The 27,684-nt window shown below is 42.3% G+C and overlaps 1 protein-coding gene across 3 annotated transcripts in view; it reads right to left on the reverse strand.

The window, feature by feature from the left end:
* The window catches only part of LOC135557140 (alpha-ketoglutarate-dependent dioxygenase FTO-like), a 229,162-nt gene that overhangs the window by 169,473 nt on the left and 32,005 nt on the right, over window positions 1-27,684 (reverse strand). The gene's annotated exons all lie outside the window — the stretch shown is intronic.

Genomic DNA, 27,684 nt, shown 5'->3' on the forward strand with positions numbered 1-27,684 from the left:
CTCATTAATTCCCTCATGATGGAGGTCTCATATCAACATACACAGTCAGATCTCATTCCTCATGATGGAGGTCTCATATCAACATACACAGTCAGATCTCATTCCTCATGATGCAGGTCTCATATCAACAAACACAGTCAGATCTCATTCCTCATGATGGAGGTCTCATATCAACAAACACTGTCAGATCTCATTCAATCCCTCATGATGGAGGTCTCATATCAACATACACTGTCAGATCCAATTCCTCATGACGGAGGTCTCATATCAACAAACACTGTCAGATCTCATTCATTCCCTCATGATGGAGGTCTCATATCAACAAACACAGTCAGATCTCATGAATTCCCTCATGATGGAGGTCTCATATCAACAAACACTGTCAGATCTAATTCCTCATGATGGAGGTCTCATATCAACAAACACTGTCAGATCTCATTAATTCCCTCATGATGGAGGTCTCATATCAACAAACACAGTCAGATCTCATTCCTCATGATGGAGGTCTCATGTCAACAAACACAGTCAGATCTCATTCCTCATGATGGAGGTCTCATATCAACAAACACTGTCAGATCTTATTCAATCCCTCATGATGGAGGTCTCATATCAACATACACAGTCAGATCTCATTCCTCATGATGGAGGTCTCATATCAACATACACTGTCAGATCTAATTCCTCATGACGGAGGTCTCATATCAACAAACACTGTCAGATCTCATTCCTCATGATCGAGGTCTCATATCAACAAACACAGTCAGATCTCATTCATTCCCTCATGATGGAGGTCTCATATCAACATACACTGTCAGATCTAATTCCTCATGACGGAGGTCTCATATCAACAAACACTGTCAGATCTCATTCATTCCCTCATGATGGAGGTCTCATATCAACAAACACAGTCAGATCTTATTCAATCCCTCGTGATGGAGGTCTCATATCAACATACACAGTCAGATCTAATTCCTCATGACGGAGGTCTCATATCAACAAACACAGTCAGATCTCATTCATTCCCTCATGATGGAGGTCTCATATCAACAAACACTGTCAGATCTCATTCATGATGGAGGTCTCATATCAACAAACACAGTCAGATCTCATTCCTCATGATGGAGGTCTCATATCAACAAACACTGTCAGATCTCATTCCTCATGATGGAGGTCTCATATCAACATACACAGATCTAGAGGTCTATCAACAAACACTGTCAGATCATGACGGAGGTCTCATATCAACAAACACTGTCAGATCTCATTCATTCCCTCATGATGGAGGTCTCATATCAACAAACACTGTCAGATCTCATTCATTCCTCATGATGGAGGTCTCATATCAACAAACACTGTCAGATCTCAATCCTCATGATGGAGGTCTCATATCAACAAACACAGTCAGATCTCATTCATTCCCTCATGATGGAGGTCTCATATCAACATACACTGTCAGATCTAATTCCTCATGACGGAGGTCTCATATCAACAAACACTGTCAGATCTCATTCATTCCCTCATGATGGAGGTCTCATGTCAACAAACACAGTCAGATCTCATTCATTCCCTCATGATGGAGGTCTCATATCAACAAACACAGTCCGATCTTATTCAATCCCTCGTGATGGAGGTCTCATATCAACATACACTGTCAGATCTAATTCCTCATGACGGAGGTCTCATATCAACAAACACTGTCAGATCTCATTCATTCCCTCATGATGGAGGTCTCATATCAACAAACACTGTCAGATCTCATTCATTCCTCATGATGGAGGTCTCATATCAACATACACTGTCAGATCTAATTCCTCATGATGGAGGTCTCATATCAACAAACACTGTCAGATCTCATTCATTCCCTCATGATGGAGGTCTCATATCAACATTCAGATCTAATTCCTCATGATGGAGGTCTCATATCAACAAACACTGTCAGATCTCATTCATTCCCTCATGATGGAGGTCTCATATCAACAAACACAGTCAGATCTTATTCATCCCTCATGGAGGTCTCATATCAACATACACAGTCAGATCTAATTCCTCATGACGGAGGTCTCATATCAACAAACACTGTCAGATCTCATTCATTCCCTCATGATGGAGGTCTCATATCAATAAACACTGTCAGATCTAATTCCTCATGGAGGTCTCATATCAACAAACACAGTCAGATCTCATTCCCTCATGATGGAGGTCTCATATCAACATGATGTCAGATCTAATTCCTCATGGGAGGTCTCATATCAACAAACACAGTCAGATCTCATTCATTCCCTCATGATGGAGGTCTCATATCAACATACACAGTCAGATCAGATCTCTCATTCAGATCTCATGATGGAGGTCTCATATCAACAAACACTGTCAGATCTCATTCAATTCCCTCATGATGGAGGTCTCATATCAACAAACACTGTCAGATCTAATTCCTCATGATGGAGGTCTCATATCAACAAACACTCAGTCAGATGGAGGTCTCATATCAACAAACACTGTCAGATCTCACATTCCCTCATGATGGAGGTCTCATATCAACAAACACAGTCAGATCTCATTAATTCCCTCATGATGGAGGTCTCATATCAACAAACACTGTCAGATCTAATTCCTCATGATGGAGGTCTCATATCAACAAACACTGTCAGATCTCATTCATTCCCTCATGATGGAGGTCTCATATCAACAAACACAGTCAGATCTCATTCATTCCCTCATGATGGAGGTCTCATATCAACAAACATTGTCAGATCTCATTCCTCATGATGGAGGTCTCATATCAACAAACACTGTCAGATCTCATTCCTCATGATGGAGGTCTCATATCAACATACACATGTCAGTCAGATCTCATTCCTCATGATGGAGGTCTCATATCAACAAACACTGTCAGATCTCATTCCTCATGATGGAGGTCTCATATCAACAAACACTGTCAGATCTCATTCATTCCCTCATGATGGAGGTCTCATATCAACAAACACTGTCAGATCTCATTCCTCATGATGGAGGTCTCATATCAACATACACTGTCAGATCTAATCCTCATGATGGAGGTCTCATATCAACAAACACTGTCAGATCTCATTCATTCCCTCATGATGGAGGTCTCATATCAACAAACACTGTCAGATCTATATTCCTCATGATGGAGGTATCATATCAACATACACTGTCAGATCTAATTCCTCATGATGGAGGTCTCATATCAACAAACACTGTCAGATCTCATTCCCTCATGATGGAGGTCTCATATCAACATACACTGTCAGATCTAATTCCTCATGACGGAGGTCTCATATCAACAAACACTGTCAGATCTCATTCATTCCCTCATGATGGAGGTCTCATATCAATAAACACTGTCAGATCTAATTCCTCATGACGGAGGTCTCATATCAACAAACACAGTCAGATCTCATTAATTCCCTCATGATGGAGGTCTCATATCAACATACACAGTCAGATCTTATTCCTCATGATGGAGGTCTCATATCAACATACACAGTCAGATCTCATTCCTCATGATGGAGGTCTCATATCAACAAACACAGTCAGATCTCATTCCTCATGATGGAGGTCTCATATCAACAAACACTGTCAGATCTCATTCAATCCCTCATGATGGAGGTCTCATATCAACATACACTGTCAGATCCAATTCCTCATGACGGAGGTCTCATATCAACAAACACTGTCAGATCTCATTCATTCCCTCATGATGGAGGTCTCATATCAACAAACACAGTCAGATCTCATGAATTCCCTCATGATGGAGGTCTCATATCAACAAACACTGTCAGATCTAATTCCTCATGATGGAGGTCTCATATCAACAAACACTGTCAGATCTCATTAATTCCCTCATGATGGAGGTCTCATATCAACAAACACAGTCAGATCTCATTCATTCCCTCATGATGGAGGTCTCATATCAACAAACATTGTCAGATCTCATTCCTCATGATGGAGGTCTCATATCAACAAACACTGTCAGATCTTATTCAATCCCTCATGATGGAGGTCTCATATCAACATACACAGTCAGATCTCATTCCTCATGATGGAGGTCTCATATCAACATACACTGTCAGATCTAATTCCTCATGACGGAGGTCTCATATCAACAAACACTGTCAGATCTCATTCCTCATGATCGAGGTCTCATATCAACAAACACAGTCAGATCTCATTCATTCCCTCATGATGGAGGTCTCATATCAACATACACTGTCAGATCTTATTCAATCCCTCGTGATGGAGGTCTCATATCAACATACACAGTCAGATCTAATTCCTCATGACGGAGGTCTCATATCAACAAACACTGTCAGATCTCATTCATTCCCTCATGATGGAGGTCTCATATCAACAAACACTGTCAGATCTAATTCCTCATGATGGAGGTCTCATATCAACATACACTGTCAGATCTAATTCCTCATGATGGAGGTCTCATATCAACAAACACAGTCAGATCTCATTCATTCCCTCATGATGGAGGTCTCATATCAACAAACACAGTCAGATCTCATTCCTCATGATGGAGGTCTCATATCAACATACACAGTCAGATCTCATTCCTCATGATGGAGGTCTCATATCAACAAACACAGTCAGATCTCATTCCTCATGATGGAGGTCTCATATCAACAAACACTGTCAGATCTCATTCAATCCCTCATGATGGAGGTCTCATATCAACATACACAGTCAGATCTCATTCCTCATGATGGAGGTCTCATATCAACAAACACTGTCAGATCTCATTCATTCCTCATGATGGAGGTCTCATATCAACAAACACAGTCAGATCTCATTCATTCCCTCATGATGGAGGTCTCATATCAACAAACACAGTCAGATCTCATTCATCCCTCATGATGGAGGTCTCATATCAACAAACACAGTCAGATCTCATTCAATTCCTCATGACGGAGGTCTCATATCAACATACACAGTCAGATCTCATTCCTCATGATGCAGGTCTCATATCAACAAACACTGTCAGATCTAATTCCTCATGATGGAGGTCTCATATCAACATACACTGTCAGATCTAATTCCTCATGATGGAGGTCTCATATCAACAAACACAGTCAGATCTCATTCATTCCCTCATGATGGAGGTCTCATATCAACATACACAGTCAGATCTCATTCCTCATGATGGAGGTCTCATATCAACATACACAGTCAGATCTCATTCCTCATGATGGAGGTCTCATATCAACAAACACTGTCAGATCTCATTCATTCCTCATGATGGAGGTCTCATATCAACAAACACTGTCAGATCTCATTCATTCCTCATGATGGAGGTCTCATATCAACAAACACTGTCAGATCTAATTCCTCATGATGGAGGTCTCATATCAACAAACACAGTCAGATCTCATTCATTCCCTCATGATGGAGGTCTCATATCAACAAACATTGTCAGATCTCATTCCTCATGATGGAGGTCTCATATCAACAAACACAGTCAGATGATGGAGGTCTCATATCAACAAACACTGTCAGATCTCATTCCTCATGATGGAGGTCTCATATCAACAAACACTGTCAGATCTCATTCCTCATGATGGAGGTCTCATATCAACATACACTGTCAGATCTAATTCCTCATGACGGAGGTCTCATATCAACAAACACTGTCAGATCTCATTCATTCCCTCATGATGGAGGTCTCATATCAACAAACACTGTCAGATCTAATTCCTCATGATGGAGGTCTCATATCAACAAACACTGTCAGATCTCAATCCTCATGATGGAGGTCTCATATCAACAAACACAGTCAGATCTCATTCATTCCCTCATGATGGAGGTCTCATATCAACATACACTGTCAGATCTAATTCCTCATGACGGAGGTCTCATATCATCACTGTCAGATCTCATTCATTCCCTCATGATGGAGGTCTCATGTCAACAAACACAGTCAGATCTCATTCATTCCCTCATGATGGAGGTCTCATATCAACAAACACAGTCAGATCTTATTCAATCCCTCGTGATGGAGGTCTCATATCAACATACACTGTCAGATCTAATTCCTCATGACGGAGGTCTCATATCAACAAACACTGTCAGATCTCATTCATTCCCTCATGATGGAGGTCTCATATCAATAAACACTGTCAGTCAGATCTATCAACATTCAGATCTAATTCCTCATGATGGAGGTCTCATATCAACAAACACTGTCAGATCTCATTCCTCATGATGGAGGTCTCATATCAACAAACACTGTCAGATCTCATTCAATCCCTCATGATGGAGGTCTCATATCAACATACACAGTCAGATCTCATTCCTCATGATGGAGGTCTCATATCAACAAACACTGTCAGATCTCATTCCCCTCATGATGGAGGTCTCATATCAACAAACACTGTCAGATCTCATTCCTCATGATGGAGGTCTCATATCAACAAACACTGTCAGATCTCATTCAATCCTTCATGATGGAGGTCTCATATCAACAACACAGTCAGATCTCATTCCCTCATGATGGAGGTCTCATATCAACAAACACTGTCAGATCTCAGATGGAGGTCTCATATCAACAAACATTGTCAGATCTCATTCCTCATGATGGAGGTCTCATATCAACAAACACTGTCAGATCTCATTCCTCATGATGGAGGTCTCATATCAACAAACACTGTCAGATCTCATTCATTCCCTCATGATGGAGGTCTCATATCAACAAACACAGTCAGATCTCATATCAACAAACATTCAGATCTAATTCTCATGATGGAGGTCTCATATCAACAAACACTGTCAGATCTCAATCCTCATGATGGAGGTCTCATATCAAAAAACACAGTCAGATCTCATTCATTCCCTCATGATGGAGGTCTCATATCAACAAACACTGTCAGATCTAATTCCTCATGAGGAGGTCTCATATCAACAAACACTCATCTCATTCCCTCATGATGGAGGTCTCATGTCAACAAACACAGTCAGATCTCATTCATTCCCTCATGATGGAGGTCTCATATCAACAAACACAGTCCGATCTTATTCAATCCCTCGTGATGGAGGTCTCATATCAACATACACTGTCAGATCTAATTCCTCATGACGGAGGTCTCATATCAACAAACACTGTCAGATCTCATTCATTCCCTCATGATGGAGGTCTCATATCAATAAACACTGTCAGATCTAATTCCTCATGATGGAGGTATCATATCAACATACACTGTCAGATCTAATTCCTCATGATGGAGGTCTCATATCAACAAACACTGTCAGATCTCATTCCTCATGATGGAGGTCTCATATCAACAAACACTGTCAGATCTCATTCAATCCTTCATGATGGAGGTCTCATATCAACATACACAGTCAGATCTCATTCCTCATGATGGAGGTCTCATATCAACAAACACTGTCAGATCTAATTCCTCATGACGGAGGTCTCATATCAACAAACACTGTCAGATCTCATTCATTCCCTCATGATGGAGGTCTCATATCAACATACACAGTCAGATCTCATTCCTCATGATGGAGGTCTCATATCAACAAACACTGTCAGATCTCATTCATTCCCTCATGATGGAGGTCTCATATCAACAAACACTGTCAGATCTCATTCATTCCCTCATGATGGAGGTCTCATATCAACAAACACAGTCAGATCTCATTCATTCCCTCATGATGGAGGTCTCATATCAACATACACTGTCAGATCTAATTCCTCATGATGGAGGTCTCATATCAACAAACACTGTCAGATCTCATTCATTCCCTCATGATGGAGGTCTCATATCAACAAACACAGTCAGATCTCAATCCCTCGTGATGGAGGTCTCTATCAACATACACTGTCAGATCTAATTCCTCATGACGGAGGTCTCATATCAACAAACACTGTCAGATCTCATTCATTCCCTCATGATGGAGGTCTCATATCAATAAACACTGTCAGATCTAATTCCTCATGATGGAGGTATCATATCAACATACACTGTCAGATCTAATTCCTCATGACGGAGGTCTCATATCAACAAACACAGTCAGATCTCATTAATTCCCTCATGATGGAGGTCTCATATCAACATACACAGTCAGATCTCCTTCCTCATGATGGAGGTCTCATATCAACAAACACTGTCAGATCTAATTCCTCATGACGGAGGTCTCATATCAACAAACACTGTCAGATCTCATTCATTCCCTCATGATGGAGGTCTCATATCAACAAACACAGTCAGATCTCATTCATTCCCTCATTCCTCATGGAGGTCTCATATCAACAAACACTGTCAGATCTCATTCATATTCCTCATGATGGAGGTCTCATATCAACAAACACTGTCAGATCTCATTCATTCCCTCATGATGGAGGTCTCATATCAACAAACACAGTCAGATCTCATTCATTCCCTCATGATGGAGGTCTCATATCAACAAACACAGTCAGATCTCATTCATTCCCTCATGATGGAGGTCTCATATCAACAAACACTGTCAGATCTCATTCATTCCCTCATGATGGATCTCATATCAACAAACACAGTCAGACTCATTCATTCCCTCATGATGGAGGTCTCATATCAACAAACACTGTCAGATCTAATTCCTCATGACGGAGGTCTCATATCAACAAACACTGTCAGATCTCATTCATTCCCTCATGATGGAGGTCTCATATCAACAAACACAGTCAGATCTCATTCATTCCCTCATGATGGAGGTCTCATATCAACATACACAGTCAGATCTCATTCCTCATGATGGAGGTCTCATATCAACAAACACTGTCAGATCTCATTCATTCCCTCATGATGGAGGTCTCATATCAGCAAACACTGTCAGATCTCATTCATTCCCTGTGATGGAGGTCTCATATCAACATACATTGTCAGATCTAATTCCTCATGACGGAGGTCTCATATCAACAAACACTGTCAGATCTCATTCAATCCCTCATGATGGAGGTCTCATATCAACATACACAGTCAGATCTCATTCCTCATGATGGAGGTCTCATATCAACATACACAGTCAGGTCTCATATCAACAAACACAGTCAGATCTCATTCCTCATGATGGAGGTCTCATATCAACAAACACAGTCAGATCTCTTTCATTCCATCATGATGGAGGTCTCATATCAACAAACGTTGTCAGATCTCATTCCCCATGATGGAGGTCTCATATCAACAAACACTGTCAGATCTCATTCAATCGCTCATGATGGAGGTCTCATATCAACATACACAGTCAGATCTCATTCCTCATGATGGAGGTCTCATATCAACAAACACAGTCAGATCTCATTCATTCCCTCATGATGGAGGTCTCATATCAACATACACAGTCAGATCTCATTCCTCATGATGCAGGTCTCATATCAACAAACACTGTCAGATCTCATTCCCCATGATGGAGGTCTCATATCAACAAACACTGTCAGATCTCATTCAATCGCTCATGATGGAGGTCTCATATCAACATACACAGTCAGATCTCATTCCTCATGATGGAGGTCTCATATCAACATACACAGTCAGATCTCTCATCCTCATGATGCAGGTCTCATATCAACAAACACTGTCAGATCTAATTCCTCATGATGGAGGTCTCATATCAACAAACACTGTCAGATCTCATTCATTCCCTCATGATGGAGGTCTCATATCAACAAACACAGTCAGATCTCATTCATTCCCTCATGATGGAGGTCTCATATCAACAAACACAGTCAGATCTCATTCCTCATGATGGAGGTCTCATATCAACAAACACTGTCAGATCTATTCATTCCTCATGATGGAGGTCTCATATCAACAAACACTGTCAGATCTCATTCATTCCCTCATGATGGAGGTCTCATATCAACAAACACAGTCAGATCTCATTCATTCCCTCATGATGGAGGTCTCATATCAACAAACACTGTCAGATCTAATTCCTCATGATGGAGGTCTCATATCAACAAACACTGTCAGATCTCATTCATTCCTCATGATGGAGGTCTCATATCAACAAACACAGTCAGATCTCATTCCCTCATGATTCATTCCAAACACATGATGGAGGTCTCATATCAACAAACACAGTCAGATCTCATTCATTCCCTCATGATGGAGGTCTCATATCAACATACACAGTCAGATCTCATTCCTCATGATGGAGGTCTCATATCAACAAACACTGTCAGATCTAATTCCTCATGACGGAGGTCTCATATCAACAAACACTGTCAGATCTCATTCATTCCCTCATGATGGAGGTCTCATATCAACAAACACAGTCAGATCTCATTCATTCCCTCATGATGGAGGTCTCATATCAACAAACACTGTCAGATCTAATTCCTCATGATGGAGGTCTCATATCAACATACACTGTCAGATCTAATTCCTCATGATGGAGGTCTCATATCAACAAACACTGTCAGATCTCATTCATTCCCTCATGATGGAGGTCTCATATCAACAAACACAGTCAGATCTCATTCATTCCCTCATGATGGAGGTCTCATATCAACAAACACAGTCAGATCTCATTCATTCCCTCATGATGGAGGTCTCATATCAACAAACACTGTCAGATCTCATTCATTCCTCATGATGGAGGTCTCATATCAACAAACACAGTCAGATCTTATTCAATCCCTCATGATGGAGGTCTCATATCAACAAACACAGTCAGATCTCATTCAATACCTCATGATGGTGGTCTCATATCAACAAACACTGTCAGATCTCAATCCTCATGATGGAGGTCTCATATCAACAAACACAGTCAGATCTCATTCCTCATGATGGAGGTCTCATATCAACATACACTGTCAGATCTAATTCCTCATGATGGAGGTCTCATATCAACATACACTGTCAGATCTAATTCCTCATGACGGAGGTCTCATATCAACAAACACAGTCAGATCTCATTCATTCCCTTATGATGGAGGTCTCATATCAACAAACACAGTCAGATCTCATTCATTCCCTCATGATGGAGGTCTCATATCAACAAACACAGTCAGATCTCATTTCTCATGATGGAGGTCTCATATCAACAAACACAGTCAGATCTCATTCAATCCCTCATGATGGATCTCATTCAATCCCTCATGATGGAGGTCTCATATCAACATACACAGTCAGATCTCATTCAATCCTCATGATGGAGGTCTCATATCAACAAACACAGTCAGATCTCATTCAACAAACACAGTCAGATCTCATGATGGAGGTCTCATATCAACAAACACTGTCAGATCTCATTCAATCCCTCATGATGGAGGTCTCATATCAACAAACACAGTCAGATCTCAGTCAATCCCTCATGATGGAGGTCTCATATCAACAAACACAGTCAGATCTCATTCCTCATGATGGAGGTCTCATATCAACAAACACTGTCAGATCTCATTCATTCCCTCATGATGGAGGTCTCATATCAACAAACACAGTCAGATCTCATTCCTCATGATGGAGGTCTCATATCAACAAACACTGTCAGATCTCATTCAATCCCTCATGATGGAGGTCTCATATCAACATACACAGTCAGATCTCATTCCTCATGATGGAGGTATCATATCAACATACACAGTCAGATCTCATTCATCATGATGGAGGTCTCATATCAACATACACAGTCAGATCTCATTCATCATGATGGAGGTCTCATATCAACAAACACAGTCAGATCTCAGTCAATCCCTCATGATGGAGGTCTCATATCAACAAACACAGTCAGATCTCATTCAATCCTCATGATGGTGGTCTCATATCAACAAACACTGTCAGATCTCAATCCACATGATGGAGGTCTCATATCAACAAACACAGTCAGATCTCATTCCTCATGATGGAGGTCTCATATCAACAAACACTGTCAGATCTAATTCCTCATGATGGAGGTCTCATATCAACAAACACTGTCAGATCTCATTCCTCATGATGGAGGTCTCATATCAACAAACACAGTCAGATCTCATTCCTCATGATGGAGGTCTCATATCAACAAACACTGTCAGATCTAATTCCTCATGATGGAGGTCTCATATCAACATACACTGTCAGATCTAATTCCTCATGACGGAGGTCTCATATCAACAAACACTGTCAGATCTCATTCATTCCCTCATGATGGAGGTCTCATATCAACATACACAGTCAGATCTCATTCCTCATGATGCAGGTCTCATATCAACAAACACTGTCAGATCTCATGATGGAGGTCATATCAACATACACTGTCAGATCTAATTCCTCATGATGGAGGTCTCATATCAACAAACACAGTCAGATCTCATTCCTCATGATGGAGGTCTCATATCAACAAACACTGTCAGATCTCATTCATTCCATCATGATGCAGGTCTCATATCAACAAACACTGTCAGATCTAATTCCTCATGATGGAGGTCTCATATCAACATAAACTGTCAGATCTAATTCCTCATGACGGAGGGCTCATATCAACAAACACTGTCAGATCTCATTCATTCCCTCATGATGGAGGTCTCATATCAACAAACACAGTCAGATCTCATTCATTCCCTCATGATGGAGGTCTCATATCAACAAACACTGTCAGATCTCATTCATTCCTCATGATGGAGGTCTCATATCAACAAACACAGTCAGATCTTATTCAATCCCTCATGATGGAGGTCTCATATCAACAAACACAGTCAGATCTCATTCATTCCCTCATGATGGAGGTCTCATATCAACAAACACTGTCAGATCTCATTCAACATACTCATGATGGCGGTCTCATATCAACATACACAGTCAGATCTCATTCCTCATGATGGAGGTCTCATATCAACAAACACAGTCAGATCTCATTCATTCCCTCATGATGGAGGTCTCATATCAACATACACAGTCAGATCTCATTCCTCATGATGCAGGTCTCATATCAACAAACACTGTCAGATCTAATTCCTCATGATGGAGGTCTCATATCAACAAACACTGTCAGATCTCATTCATTCCCTCATGATGGAGGTCTCATATCAACAAACACAGTCAGATCTCATTCAATACCTCATGATGGAGGTCTCATATCAACAAACACTGTCAGATCTCAATCCTCATGATGGAGGTCTCATATCAACAAACACAGTCAGATCTCATTCCTCATGATGGAGGTCTCATATCAACATACACTGTCAGATCTAATTCCTCATGATGGAGGTCTCATATCAACATACACTGTCAGATCTAATTCCTCATGACGGAGGTCTCATATCAACAAACACAGTCAGATCTCATTCATTCCCTCATGATGGAGGTCTCATATCAACAAACACAGTCAGATCTCATTCCTCATGATGCAGGTCTCATATCAACAAACACTGTCAGATCTAATTCCTCATGATGGAGGTCTCATATCAACATACACTGTCAGATCTCATTCATTCCTCATGATGGAGGTCTCATATCAACAAACACAGTCAGATCTCATTCATTCCCTCATGATGGAGGTCTCATATCAACATACACAGTCAGATCTCATTCCTCATGATGGAGGTCTCATATCAACAAACACTGTCAGATCTCATTCCTCATGATGGAGGTCTCATATCAACATAAACTGTCAGATCTAATTCCTCATGACGGAGGGCTCATATCAACAAACACTGTCAGATCTCATTCATTCCCTCATGATGGAGGTCTCATATCAACAAACACAGTCAGATCTCATTCATTCCCTCATGATGGAGGTCTCATATCAACAAACACAGTCAGATCTTATTCAATCCCTCATGATGGAGGTCTCATATCAACAAACACAGTCAGAACTCATTCAATCCCTCATGATGGTGGTCTCATATCAACAAACACTGTCAGATCTCAATCGCTCATGATGGCGGTCTCATATCAACATACACAGTCAGATCTCATTCCTCATGATGGAGGTCTCATATCAACAAACACAGTCAGATCTCATTCATTCCCTCATGATGGAGGTCTCATATCAACATACACAGTCAGATCTCATTCCTCATGATGGAGGTCTCATATCAACAAACACTGTCAGATCTAATTCCTCATGATGGAGGTCTCATATCAACAAACACTGTCAGATCTCATTCATTCCCTCATGATGGAGGTCTCATATCAACAAACACAGTCAGATCTCATTCATTCCCTCATGATGGAGGTCTCATATCAACAAATACTGTCAGATCTAATTCCTCATGATGGAGGTCTCATATCAACATAAGCTGTCAGATCTAATTCCTCATGACGGAGGGCTCATATCAACAAACACTGTCAGATCTCATTCATTCCCTTATGATGGAGGTCTCATATCAACAAACACTGTCAGATCTCATTCATTCCCTCATGATGGAGGTCTCATATCAACAAACACAGTCAGATCTCATTCATTCCCTCATGATGGAGGTCTCATATCAACAAACACAGTCAGATCTCATTCATTCCCTCATGATGGAGGTCTCATATCAACAAACACTGTCAGATCTCATTCATTCCCTCATGATGGAGGTCTCATATCAACAAACACAGTCAGATCTCATTCCTCATGATGGAGGTCTCATATCAACAAACACTGTCAGATCTAATTCCTCATGATGGAGGTCTCATATCAACATAAGCTGTCAGATCTAATTCCTCATGACGGAGGGCTCATATCAACAAACACTGTCAGATCTCATTCATTCCCTTATGATGGAGGTCTCATATCAACAAACACTGTCAGATCTCATTCATTCCCTCATGATGGAGGTCTCATATCAACAAACACAGTCAGATCTCATTCATTCCCTCATGATGGAGGTCTCATATCAACAAACACAGTCAGATCTCATTCATTCCCTCATGATGGAGGTCTCATATCAACAAACACTGTCAGATCTCATTCATTCCTCATGATGGAGGTCTCATATCAACAAACACAGTCAGATCTTATTCAATACCTCATGATGGTGGTCTCATATCAACAAACACTGTCAGATCTCAATCCTCATGATGGAGGTCTCATATCAACAAACACAGTCAGATCTCATTCCTCATGATGGAGGTCTCATATCAACATACACTGTCAGATCTAATTCCTCATGATGGAGGTCTCATATCAACATACACTGTCAGATCTAATTCCTCATGACGGAGGTCTCATATCAACAAACACAGTCAGATCTCATTCATTCCCTCATGATGGAGGTCTCATATCAACAAACACAGTCAGATCTCATTCATTCCTCATGATGGAGGTCTCATATCAACAAACACAGTCAGATCTTATTCAATCCCTCATGATGGAGGTCTCATATCAACAAACACTGTCAGATCTCATTCATTCCCTCATGATGGAGGTCTCATATCAACAAACACTGTCAGATCTCATTCGCTCATGATGGAGGTCTCATATCAACAAACACTGTCAGATCTAATTCCTCATGACGGAGGTCTCGTATCAACAAACACTGTCAGATCTCATTCATTCCCTTATGATGGAGGTCTCATATCAACAAACACAGTCAGATCTCATTCATTCCTCATGATGGAGGTCTCATATCAACAAACACTGTCAGATCTCATTCATTCCTCATGATGGACGTCTCATATCAACAAACACAGTCAGATCTTATTCAATCCCTCATGATGGAGGTCTCATATCAACAAACACAGTCAGATCATTCAATCCTCATGATGGTGGTCTCATATCAACAAACACTGTCAGATCTCATTCCTCATGATGGAGGTCTCATATCAACATACACAGTCAGATCTCATTCCTCATGATGGAGGTCTCATATCAACAAACACAGTCAGATCTCATTCATTCCCTCATGATGGAGGTCTCATATCAACAAACACAGTCAGATCTCATTCAATCCCTCATGATGCAGGTCTCATATCAACATACACTGTCAGATCTAATTCCTCATGATGGAGGTCTCATATCAACAAACACTGTCAGATCTCATTCATTCCTCATGATGGAGGTCTCATATCAACAAACACAGTCAGATCTCATTCATTCCCTCATGATGGAGGTCTCATATCAACAAACACTGTCAGATCTCATTCCTCATGATGGAGGTCTCATATCAACATACACTGTCAGATCTAATTCCTCATGACGGAGGTCTCATATCAACAAACACTGTCAGATCTCATTCATTCCCTCATGATGGAGGTCTCATATCAACAAACACTGTCAGATCTCATTCATTCCCTCATGATGGAGGTCTCATATCAACAAACACAGTCAGATCTCATTCATTCCCTCATGATGGAGGTCTCATATCAACAAACACAGTCAGATCTCATTCATTCCCTCATGATGGAGGTCTCATATCAACAAACACTGTCAGATCTCATTCATTCCCTCATGATGGAGGTCTCATATCAACAAACACAGTCAGATCTCATTCATTCCCTCATGATGGAGGTCTCATATCAACAAACACTGTCAGATCTCATTCCTCATGATGGAGGTCTCATATCAACAAACACTGTCAGATCTAATTCCTCATGACGGAGGTCTCGTATCAACAAACACTGTCAGATCTCATTCATTCCCTCATGATGGAGGTCTCATATCAACAAACACAGTCAGATCTCATTCATTCCTCATGATGGAGGTCTCATATCAACAAACACAGTCAGATCTCATTCATTCCCTCATGATGGAGGTCTCATATCAACAAACACAGTCAGATCTCATTCATTCCCTCATGATGGAGGTCTCATATCAACAAACACTGTCAGATCTCATTCATTCCCTCATGATGGAGGTCTCATATCAACAAACACTGTCAGATCTCATTCAATCCCTCATGATGGTGGTCTCATATCAACAAACACTGTCAGATCTCAATCCTCATGATGGAGGTCTCATATCAACAAACACAGTCAGATCTCATTCCTCATGATGGTCTCATATCAACATACACTGTCAGATCTAATTCCTCATGATGGAGGTCTCATATCAACATACACTGTCAGATCTAATTCCTCATGATGGAGGTCTCATATCAACAAACACAGTCAGATCTCATTCATTCCCTCATGATGGAGGTCTCATATCAACAAACACTGTCAGATCTCATTCATTCCTCATGATGGAGGTCTCATATCAACAAACACAGTCAGATCTTATTCAATCCCTCATGATGGAGGTCTCATATCAACAAACACTGTCAGATCTCATTCATTCCTCATGATGGAGGTCTCATATCAACAAACACTGTCAGATCTCATTCGCTCATGATGGAGGTCTCATATCAACAAACACTGTCAGATCTAATTCCTCATGACGGAGGTCTCATATCAACAAACACTGTCAGATCTCATTCATTCCCTCATGATGGAGGTCTCATATCAACAAACACAGTCAGATCTCATTCCTCATGATGGAGGTCTCATATCAACAAACACAGTCAGATCTCATTCAATCCCTCATGATGGAGGTCTCATATCAACAAACACAGTCAGATCTCATTCATTCCCTCATGATGGAGGTCTCATATCAACAAACACTGTCAGATCTCATTCATTCCTCATGATGGAGGTCTCATATCAACAAACACAGTCAGATCTCATTCAATCCCTCATGATGGAGGTCTCATATCAACAAACACAGTCAGATCTCATTCATTCCCTCATGATGGAGGTCTCATATCAACATACACAGTCAGATCTCATTCCTCATGATGGAGGTCTCATATCAACAAACACTGTCAGATCTAATTCCTCATGATGGAGGTCTCATATCAACATAATGTCAGATCTAATTCCTCATGATCTCATATCAACAAACACTGTCAGATCTCATTCATTCCCTCATGATGGAGGTCTCATATCAACAAACACAGTCAGATCTCATTCATTCCCTCATGATGGAGGTCTCATATCAACAAACACTGTCAGATCTCATTCATTCCTCATGATGGAGGTCTCATATCAACAAACACAGTCAGATCTTATTCAATCCCTCATGATGGAGGTCTCATATCAACAAACACAGTCAGAACTCATTCAATCCCTCATGATGGTGGTCTCATATCAACAAACACTGTCAGATCTCATTCCTCATGATGGAGGTCTCATATCAACATACACAGTCAGATCTCATTCCTCATGATGGAGGTCTCATATCAACAAACACAGTCAGATCTCATTCATGGAGGTCTCATATCAACAAACACAGATGATGGAGGTCTCATATCAACAAACACAGTCAGATCTCATTCTCATGATGGTGGTCTCATATCAACAAACACTGTCAGATCTCAATTCTCATGATGGAGGTCTCATATCAACAAACACAGTCAGATCTCATTCCTGGAGGTCTCATATCAACATACACTGTCAGATCTAATTCCTCATGATGGAGGTCTCATATCAACATACACTGTCAGATCTAATTCCTCATGACGGAGGTCTCATATCAACAAACACAGTCAGATCTCATTCATTCCCTCATGATGGAGGTCTCATATCAACAAACACTGTCAGATCTCATTCATTCCCTCATGATGGAGGTCTCATATCAACAAACACAGTCAGATCTTATTCAATCCCTCATGATGGAGGTCTCATATCAACAAACACTGTCAGATCTCATTCATTCCCTCATGATGGAGGTCTCATATCAACAAACACTGTCAGATCTCATTCGCTCATGATGGAGGTCTCATATCAACAAACACTGTCAGATCTAATTCCTCATGACGGAGGTCTCGTATCAACAAACACTGTCAGATCTCATTCATGATGGAGGTCTCATATCAACAAACACAGTCAGATCTCATTCCTCATGATGGAGGTCTCATATCAACAAACACTGTCAGATCTCATTCAATCCCTCATGATGGAGGTCTCATATCAACAAACACAGTCAGATCTCATTCATTCCCTCATGATGGAGGTCTCATATCAACAAACACTGTCAGATCTCATTCATTCCCTCATGATGGAGGTCTCATATCAACAAACACTGTCAGATCTCCTCATGATGGAGGTCTCATATCAACAAACACAGTCAGATCTCATTCATTCCCTCATGATGGAGGTCTCATATCAACATACACAGTCAGATCTCATTCCTCATGATGCAGGTCTCATATCAACAAACACTGTCAGATCTAATTCCTCATGATGGAGGTCTCATATCAACATAAACTGTCAGATCTAATTCCTCATGACGGAGGGCTCATATCAACAAACACTGTCAGATCTCATTCATTCCCTCATGATGGAGGTCTCATATCAACAAACACAGTCAGATCTCATTCATTCCCTCATGATGGAGGTCTCATATCAACAAACACTGTCAGATCTCATGATGGAGGTCTCATATCAACAAACACAGTCATCTCATTCCCTCATGATGGAGGTCTCATATCAACAAACACAGTCAGATCTTATTCAATCCCTCATGATGGAGGTCTCATATCAACAAACACAGTCAGATCTCATTCATTCCCTCATGATGGAGGTCTCATATCAACAAACACAGTCAGATCTCATTCCTCATGATGGAGGTCATTCAACATACACAGTCAGATCTCATGATGGAGGTCTCATATCAACAAACACAGTCAGATCTCATTCATTCCCTCATGATGGAGGTCTCATATCAACATACACAGTCAGATCTCATTCATTCCTCATGATGGAGGTCTCATATCAACAAACACTGTCAGATCTCAATTCCTCATGATGGAGGTCTCATATCAACAAACACTGTCAGATCTCATTCATTCCCTCATGATGGAGGTCTCATATCAACAAACACAGTCAGATCTCATTCATTCCCTCATGATGGAGGTCTCATATCAACAAACACTGTCAGATCTCATTCCTCATGATGGAGGTCTCATATCAACATGAACACTGTCAGATCTAATTCCTCATGATAGGTCTCATATCAACAAACACTGTCAGATCTCATTCATTCCCTCATGATGGAGGTCTCATATCAACAAACACAGTCAGATCTCATTCATTCCCATGATGGAGGTCTCATATCAACAAACACAGTCAGATCTCATTCATTCCCTCATGATGGAGGTCTCATATCAACGAACACTGTCAGATCTAATTCATTCCTCATGATGGAGGTCTCATATCAACAAACACAGTCAGATCTTATTCAATCCCTCATGATGGAGGTCTCATATCAACAAACACTGTCAGATCTCATTCATTCCCTCATGATGGAGGTCTCATATCAACAAACACTGTCAGATCTAATTCCTCATGACGGAGGTCTCATATCAACAAACACTGTCAGATCTCATTCATTCCCTCATGATGGAGGTCTCATATCAACAAACACAGTCAGATCTCATTCATTCCCTCATGATGGAGGTCTCATATCAACAAACACAGTCAGATCTCATTCATTCCCTCATGATGGAGGTCTCATATCAACAAACACAGTCAGATCTCATTCAATCCCTCATGATGCAGGTCTCATATCAACATACACTGTCAGATCTAATTCCTCATGATGGAGGTCTCATATCAACATACACATTCAGATCTAATTCCTCATGATGCAGGTCTCATATCAACAAACACAGTCAGATCTCATTCAATCCCTCATGATGGAGGTCTCATATCAACATACACAGTCAGATCTCATTCCTCATGATGGAGGTCTCATATCAACATACACAGTCAGATCTCATTCATCATGATGGAGGTCTCATATCAACATACACAGTCAGATCTCAGTCAATCCCTCATGATGGGGGTCTCATATCAACATACACAGTCAGATCTCATTCCTCATGATGCAGGTCTCATATCAACAAACACTGTCAGATCTAATTCCTCATGATGGAGGTCTCATATCAACAAACACTGTCAGATCTCATTCATTCCCTCATGATGGAGGTCTCATATCAACATACACAGTCAGATCTCATTCCTCATGATGCAGGTCTCATATCAACAAACACTGTCAGATCTCATTCAATCCTCATGATGGAGGTCTCATATCAACATACACTGTCAGATCTAATTCCTCATGATGGAGGTCTCATATCAACATACACTGTCAGATCTCATTCCTCATGATGGAGGTCTCATATCAACAAACACAGTCAGATCTCATTCATTCCCTCATGATGGAGGTCTCATATCAACAAACACTGTCAGATCTCATTCCTCATGATGGAGGTCTCATATCAACATACACTGTCAGATCTCATTCATTCCTCATGATGGAGGTCTCATATCAACAAACACTGTCAGATCTCATTCATTCCTCATGATGGAGGTCTCATATCAACAAACACTGTCAGATCTCATTCATTCCCTCATGATGGAGGTCTCATATCAACAAACACAGTCAGATCTCATTCATTCCCTCATGATGGAGGTCTCATATCAACAAACACTGTCAGATCTCATTCATTCCCTCATGATGGAGGTCTCATATCAACAAACACAGTCAGATCTTATTCAATCCCTCATGATGGAGGTCTCATATCAACAAACACTGTCAGATCTCATTCGCTCATGATGGAGGTCTCATATCAACAAACACTGTCAGATCTCATTCCTCATGATGGAGGTCTCATATCAACAAACACTGTCAGATCTCAATTCCTCATGATGGAGGTCTCATTCAACAAACACTGTCAGATCTAATTCCTCATGATGGAGGTCTCATATCAACAAACACTGTCAGATCTAATTCCTCATGATGGAGGTCTCATATCAACAAACACAGTCAGATCTCATTCATTCCCTCATGATGGAGGTCTCATATCAACAAACACTGTCAGATCTCATTCATTCCTCATGATGGAGGTCTCATATCAACAAACACAGTCAGATCTCATTCATCCCTCATGATGGAGGTCTCATATCAACAAACACAGTCAGATCTCATTCATTCCCTCATGATGGAGGTCTCATGTCAACAAACACTGTCAGATCTCATTCATTCCCTCATGATGGACGTCTCATATCAACAAACACAGTCAGATCTCATTCCTCATGATGGAGTTCTCATATCAACAAACACTGTCAGATCTCATTCATTCCCTCATGATGGAGGTCTCATATCAAGAAACACAGTCAGATCTCATTCATTCCCTCATGATGGAGGTCTCATGTCAACAAACACTGTCAGATCTCATTCATTCCCTCATGATGGACGTCTCATATCAACAAACACAACAAACACTCAGATCTCATGATGGAGGTCTCATATCAACAAACACCCTCATGATGGAGGTCTCATATCAACAAACACAGTCAGATCATTCCTCATCTCATTCAACAAACACTGTCAGATCTCATTCATTCCCTCATGATGGACGTCTCATATCAACAAACACAGTCAGATCTCATTCCTCATGATGGAGTTCTCATATCAACAAACACTGTCAGATCTCATTCATTCCCTCATGATGGAGGTCTCATATCAACATACACAGTCAGATCTCATTCTCATGTCAGATCTCATTCATTCCCTCATGATGGAGGTCTCATATCAACAAACACAGTCAGATCTCATTCATTCCAACAAACACTGTCAGATCTCATTCATTCATGATGGAGGTCTCATATCAACAAACACAGTCAGATCTCATTCATTCCCTCATGATGGAGGTCTCATATCAACATACACAGTCAGATCTCATTCCTCATGATGGAGGTCTCATATCAAAATACACAGTCAGATCTCATTCCTCATGATGCAGGTCTCCTATCAATAAACACTGTCAGATCTAATTCCTCATGACGGAGGTCTCATATCAACAAACACTGTCAGATCTCATTCATTCCCTCATGATGGAGGTCTCATATCAACAAACACAGTCAGATCTCATTCATTCCCTCATGATGGAGGTCTCATATCAACATACACAGTCAGATCTCATCCTCATGATGGAGGTCTCATATCAACAAACACTGTCAGATCTAATTCCTCATGACGGAGGTCTCATGTCAACAAACACTGCCAGATCTCATTCATTCCTTCATGATGGAAGTCTCATATCAACAAACACAGTCAGATCTAATTCCTCATTATGGAGGTCTCATATCAACATACACTGTCAGATCTAATTCCTCATGACGGAGGGATCATATCAACAAACACTGTCAGATCTCATTCATTCCCTCATGATGGATGTCTCATATCAACAAACACAGTCAGATCTCATTCCTCATGATGGTCTCATATCAACAAACACTGTCAGATCTCATTCATTCCATCATGATGGAGGTCTCATATCAACAAACACAGTCAGATCTCATTCCTCATGATGGTGGTCTCATATCAACAACCACTGTCAGATCTCAATCCTCATGATGGAGGTCTCATATCAACAAACACAGTCAGATCTCATTCCTCATGATGGTCTCATATCAACATACACTGTCAGATCTAATTCCTCATGATGGTGGTCTAATATCAACAAACACTGTCAGATCTCATTCCCTCATGATGGAGGTCTCATGTCAACAAACACTGTCAGATCTAATTCCTCATGACGGAGGTCTCATATCAACAAACACTGTCAGATCTCATTCATTCCCTCATGATGGAGGTCTCATATCAACAAACACAGTCAGATCTCATTCATTCCCTCATGATGGAGGTCTCATATCAACAAACACTGTCAGATCTAATTCCTCATGATGGAGCTCTCATATCAACATACACTGTCAGATCTAATTCCTCATGACGGAGGTCTCATATCAACAAACACTGTCAGATCTCATTCATTCCCTCATGATGGAGGTCTCATATCAACAAACACTGTCAGGTCTCATATCAACAAACATTTATCCAATAAACAGAGATCCTGATCCGATCCCAACTGCTGTTTCGAGTGTATCAGTCCCGTCAGTCCACGAGCTTGTTTGTGTGTTTAGATGTCGCCCAGCTCTGTTATTATTTGCTCCACAACAAATCATTAGTTTAGCCATTACAGAGCTGTCAATCACAGCACATGTGCATATTTACACCCCGCCTTGAGCAGTGTGGCTGGCTAATGCCTTTGATTTGAAAGACAAACAGTGAAGTGATTTAGGAAGATAGATATTATTATGAGGTCGTGAGGGAAAGAACTGAAAAAGAGCATGACAAACAAAACAAGTTCCCCCACTGTTCTGTGTTATCCTCTGATGAGATTGTGAAGGATTAGGTTTCTGGGGGGAATGACTCCCGTCTTTAAAACAGTTTATATCCAATAATAAATGATCTCCATCAATCTGGTCCTCCACAGTCTGATGGCACTGGTGGGACAAACTCGATTTCTGTAATAAATATTTCTCTTTCTTTCTCTACCCCCTCAACTGTTGCCACTTGTCCCCTTCATTTTCCAGGAAGCAGCAGGCTTTTAAATATATTGGGTCAACTCTTTCTCAGGTCCCTCGTGAGTTGGGAGCTGGAAATCGTATTACCCAACAGGCTCGGTGTCAGACTTGCATTGTTCTTTTTTAACCACACATATTACACACACAACATTAACAGTTCAGAGGTTGAGTCACTGACTAACAGTGCCTAAAAGGAATGATGGTGTTCGTTATGGTCCACGGGCACGTTCTTTATCAAAACACCACAAAGCCAGGGGCCTCCCGAGTGGTGCAACTGTCTAGAGGCGTCACTACAGACCCAGGTTCCATCCCGGGCTGTGTCGCAGCCAGCAGCGACCGGGAGACCCATGAGGCAGCGCACAATTGGCCCAGCCTAGGGGATGGTTTGGCCGTCTGGGATGTCCTTGTCCCATTGCTCTCTAGCGACTCTTTGTGTCGGGCCGGGCGCACGCATGCTGACTTCAGTCGCCAGCTTTCCTCCGACACATTGATCCGGCTGGCTTCCGGGTTAAGCGAGCAGTGTGTCAAGAAGCAGTGCAGCTTGGCGGGGTCCTGTTTCGGAGGACGCATAGCTCTTGACCTTCGCCTCTCCGAGTCCGTACGGGAGTTGCAGCGATGGATGGGACAAGACTGTAACTACCAATTGGATATCACAAAATTGGGGAGAAAAAGGGACAAAAACTACAACAAAATGTTTTAAATAATAATAAAACATTAAAAAAACACCTGAAAGCCACTAGTCAACAGGCATCACAAAGATAGCTTTTATTTCTGTCCCTTGTCGAGGCATGCTATAACATCCAATGAAACACTGAGTGGACTAGTTTCTTGAATGTAGTCTTGGTTGATTACAGTATTTAGTGTCTGTACTGTGTACCTGATCCAGGTGTAGGACTGAGACAGACTGACTGTGTGAGCTGATACAGTACCATAGTGATCCTGTAGGGATCTTCCAAACTGGAACATAAATCCCCATTGATCCAATTCAGTCAGGTCCAATTACAATGGTGTTTCTAGAGCAGGCCATCACTCTGTTATCATGCCTGGACTGAAAGTGACAAATCTCATCCTGTCTGGGGTTATGTCCCGTCAGGTCACTCCAACTCATGGTTTCTACTCAAATCAACATGTTTTGAAGTAGAATATGAGTCTGTTCCTGCATGTTCTTGCCTGTGTCTTTGTGTGTGTGTGTGTGTGTGTGTGTGTGTGTCTGTTCGTATGTGTCCAAAACAACTATGCAGTCATATTTCACCAACGATCCCAGACAAATACACACAATGATGTTTTGGAGGTCCTAACCCATACACAGTGAGGGACATGGTGTGCTGCTGTGATGGTGAAGCTAGAGGTAGCCAATAATAGCTGTGTAGCCTTGTCCTGTATTGTAGAAGCTAAGAGCAGCCCGACCCAGCAGGCAGAGATGAAAGGGGAAGGCATCTGCTGTAGCCATCAGCATTAAGGTCTGATTTACACCCTCATGGCCCGCTGCCTGTCCTCTCCACTCCATAGAGACACCACCAGCACCGCTGCCTGTCCTCTCCACTCCATAGAGACACCACCAGACACCACCAGCACCGCTGCCTGTCCTCTCCACTCCATAGAGACACCACCAGCACCGCTGCCTGTCCTCTCCACTCCATAGAGACACCACCAGCACCGCTGCCTGTCCTCTCCACTCCATAGAGACACCACCAGCACCGCTGCCTGTCCTCTCCACTCCATAGAGACACCACCAGCACCGCTGCCTGTCCTCTCCACTCCATAGAGACACCACCAGCACCGCTGCCTGTCCTCTCCACTCCATAGAGACACCACCAGCACCGCTGCCTGTCCTCTCCACTCCATAGAGACACCACCAGCACCGCTGCCTGTCCTCTCCACTCCATAGAGACACCACCAGCACCGCTGCCTGTCCTCTCCACTCCATAGAGACACCACCAGCACCGCTGCCTGTCCTCTCCACTCCATAGAGACACCACCAGCACCGCTGCCTGTCCTCTCCACTCCATAGAGACACCACCAGCACCGCTGCCTGTCCTCTCCACTCCATAGAGACACCACCAGCACCGCTGCCTGTCCTCTCCACTCCATAGAGACACCACCAGCACCGCTGCCTGTCCTCTCCACTCCATAGAGACACCACCAGCACCGCTGCCTGTCCTCTCCACTCCATAGAGACACCACCAGCACCGCTGCCTGTCCTCTCCACTCCATAGACTCCATAGACACCACCAGCACCGCTGCCTGTCCTCTCCACTCCATAGAGACACCACCAGCACCGCTGCCTGTCCTCTCCACTCCATAGAGACACCACCAGCACCGCTGCCTGTCCTCTCCACTCCATAGAGACACCACCAGCACCGCTGCCTGTCCTCTCCACTCCATAGAGACACCACCAGCACCGCTGCCTGTCCTCTCCACTCCATAGAGACACCACCAGCACCGCTGCCTGTCCTCTCCACTCCATAGAGACACCACCAGCACCGCTGCCTGTCCTCTCCACTCCATAGAGACACCACCAGCACCGCTGCCTGTCCTCTCCACTCCATAGAGACACCACCAGCACCGCTGCCTGTCCTCTCCACTCCATAGAGACACCACCAGCACCGCTGCCTGTCCTCTCCACTCCATAGAGACACCACCAGCACCGCTGCCTGTCCTCTCCACTCCATAGAGACACCACCAGCACCGCTGCCTGTCCTCTCCACTCCATAGAGACACCACCAGCACCGCTGCCTGTCCTCTCCACTCCATAGAGACACCACCAGCACCGCTGCCTGTCCTCCTCCACTCCATAGAGACACCACCAGCACCGCTGCCTGTCCTCTCCACTCCATAGAGACACCACCAGCACCGCTGCCTGTCCTCTCCACTCCATAGAGACACCACCAGCACCGCTGCCTGTCCTCTCCACTCCATAGAGACACCACCAGCACCGCTGCCTGTCCTCTCCACTCCATAGAGACACCACCAGCACCGCTGCCTGTCCTCTCCACTACATAGAGACACCACCAGCACCGCTGCCTGTCCTCTCCACTCCATAGAGACACCACCAGCACCGCTGCCTGTCCTCTCCACTACATAGAGACACCACCAGCACCGCTGCCACAGCACCGGGTCACAGGACTTCACAAAATAACATTTGGTTTTCTTAACCTCTCTAATGCATGCAACTACATGGAACCTTAGGGTTACACAAGCAGGCCAGAGTCCGAGCTACATGCGGAACAGAACAGAACAGGGCTTCTAGTCGGGTTGGGTTCAGACTAACACAATGATGAGAGAGCGAGAAATAGAGATAGATAAAAGAGAGAGAGAGAGGGAGAAAAGGGAGAAGGGAGAAAAGAGAGAGAAAGAGAGT

Source organism: Oncorhynchus masou, chromosome 2 (assembly GCF_036934945.1).
Source record: "Oncorhynchus masou masou isolate Uvic2021 chromosome 2, UVic_Omas_1.1, whole genome shotgun sequence".
Lineage (NCBI taxonomy): Eukaryota > Metazoa > Chordata > Actinopteri > Salmoniformes > Salmonidae > Oncorhynchus > Oncorhynchus masou.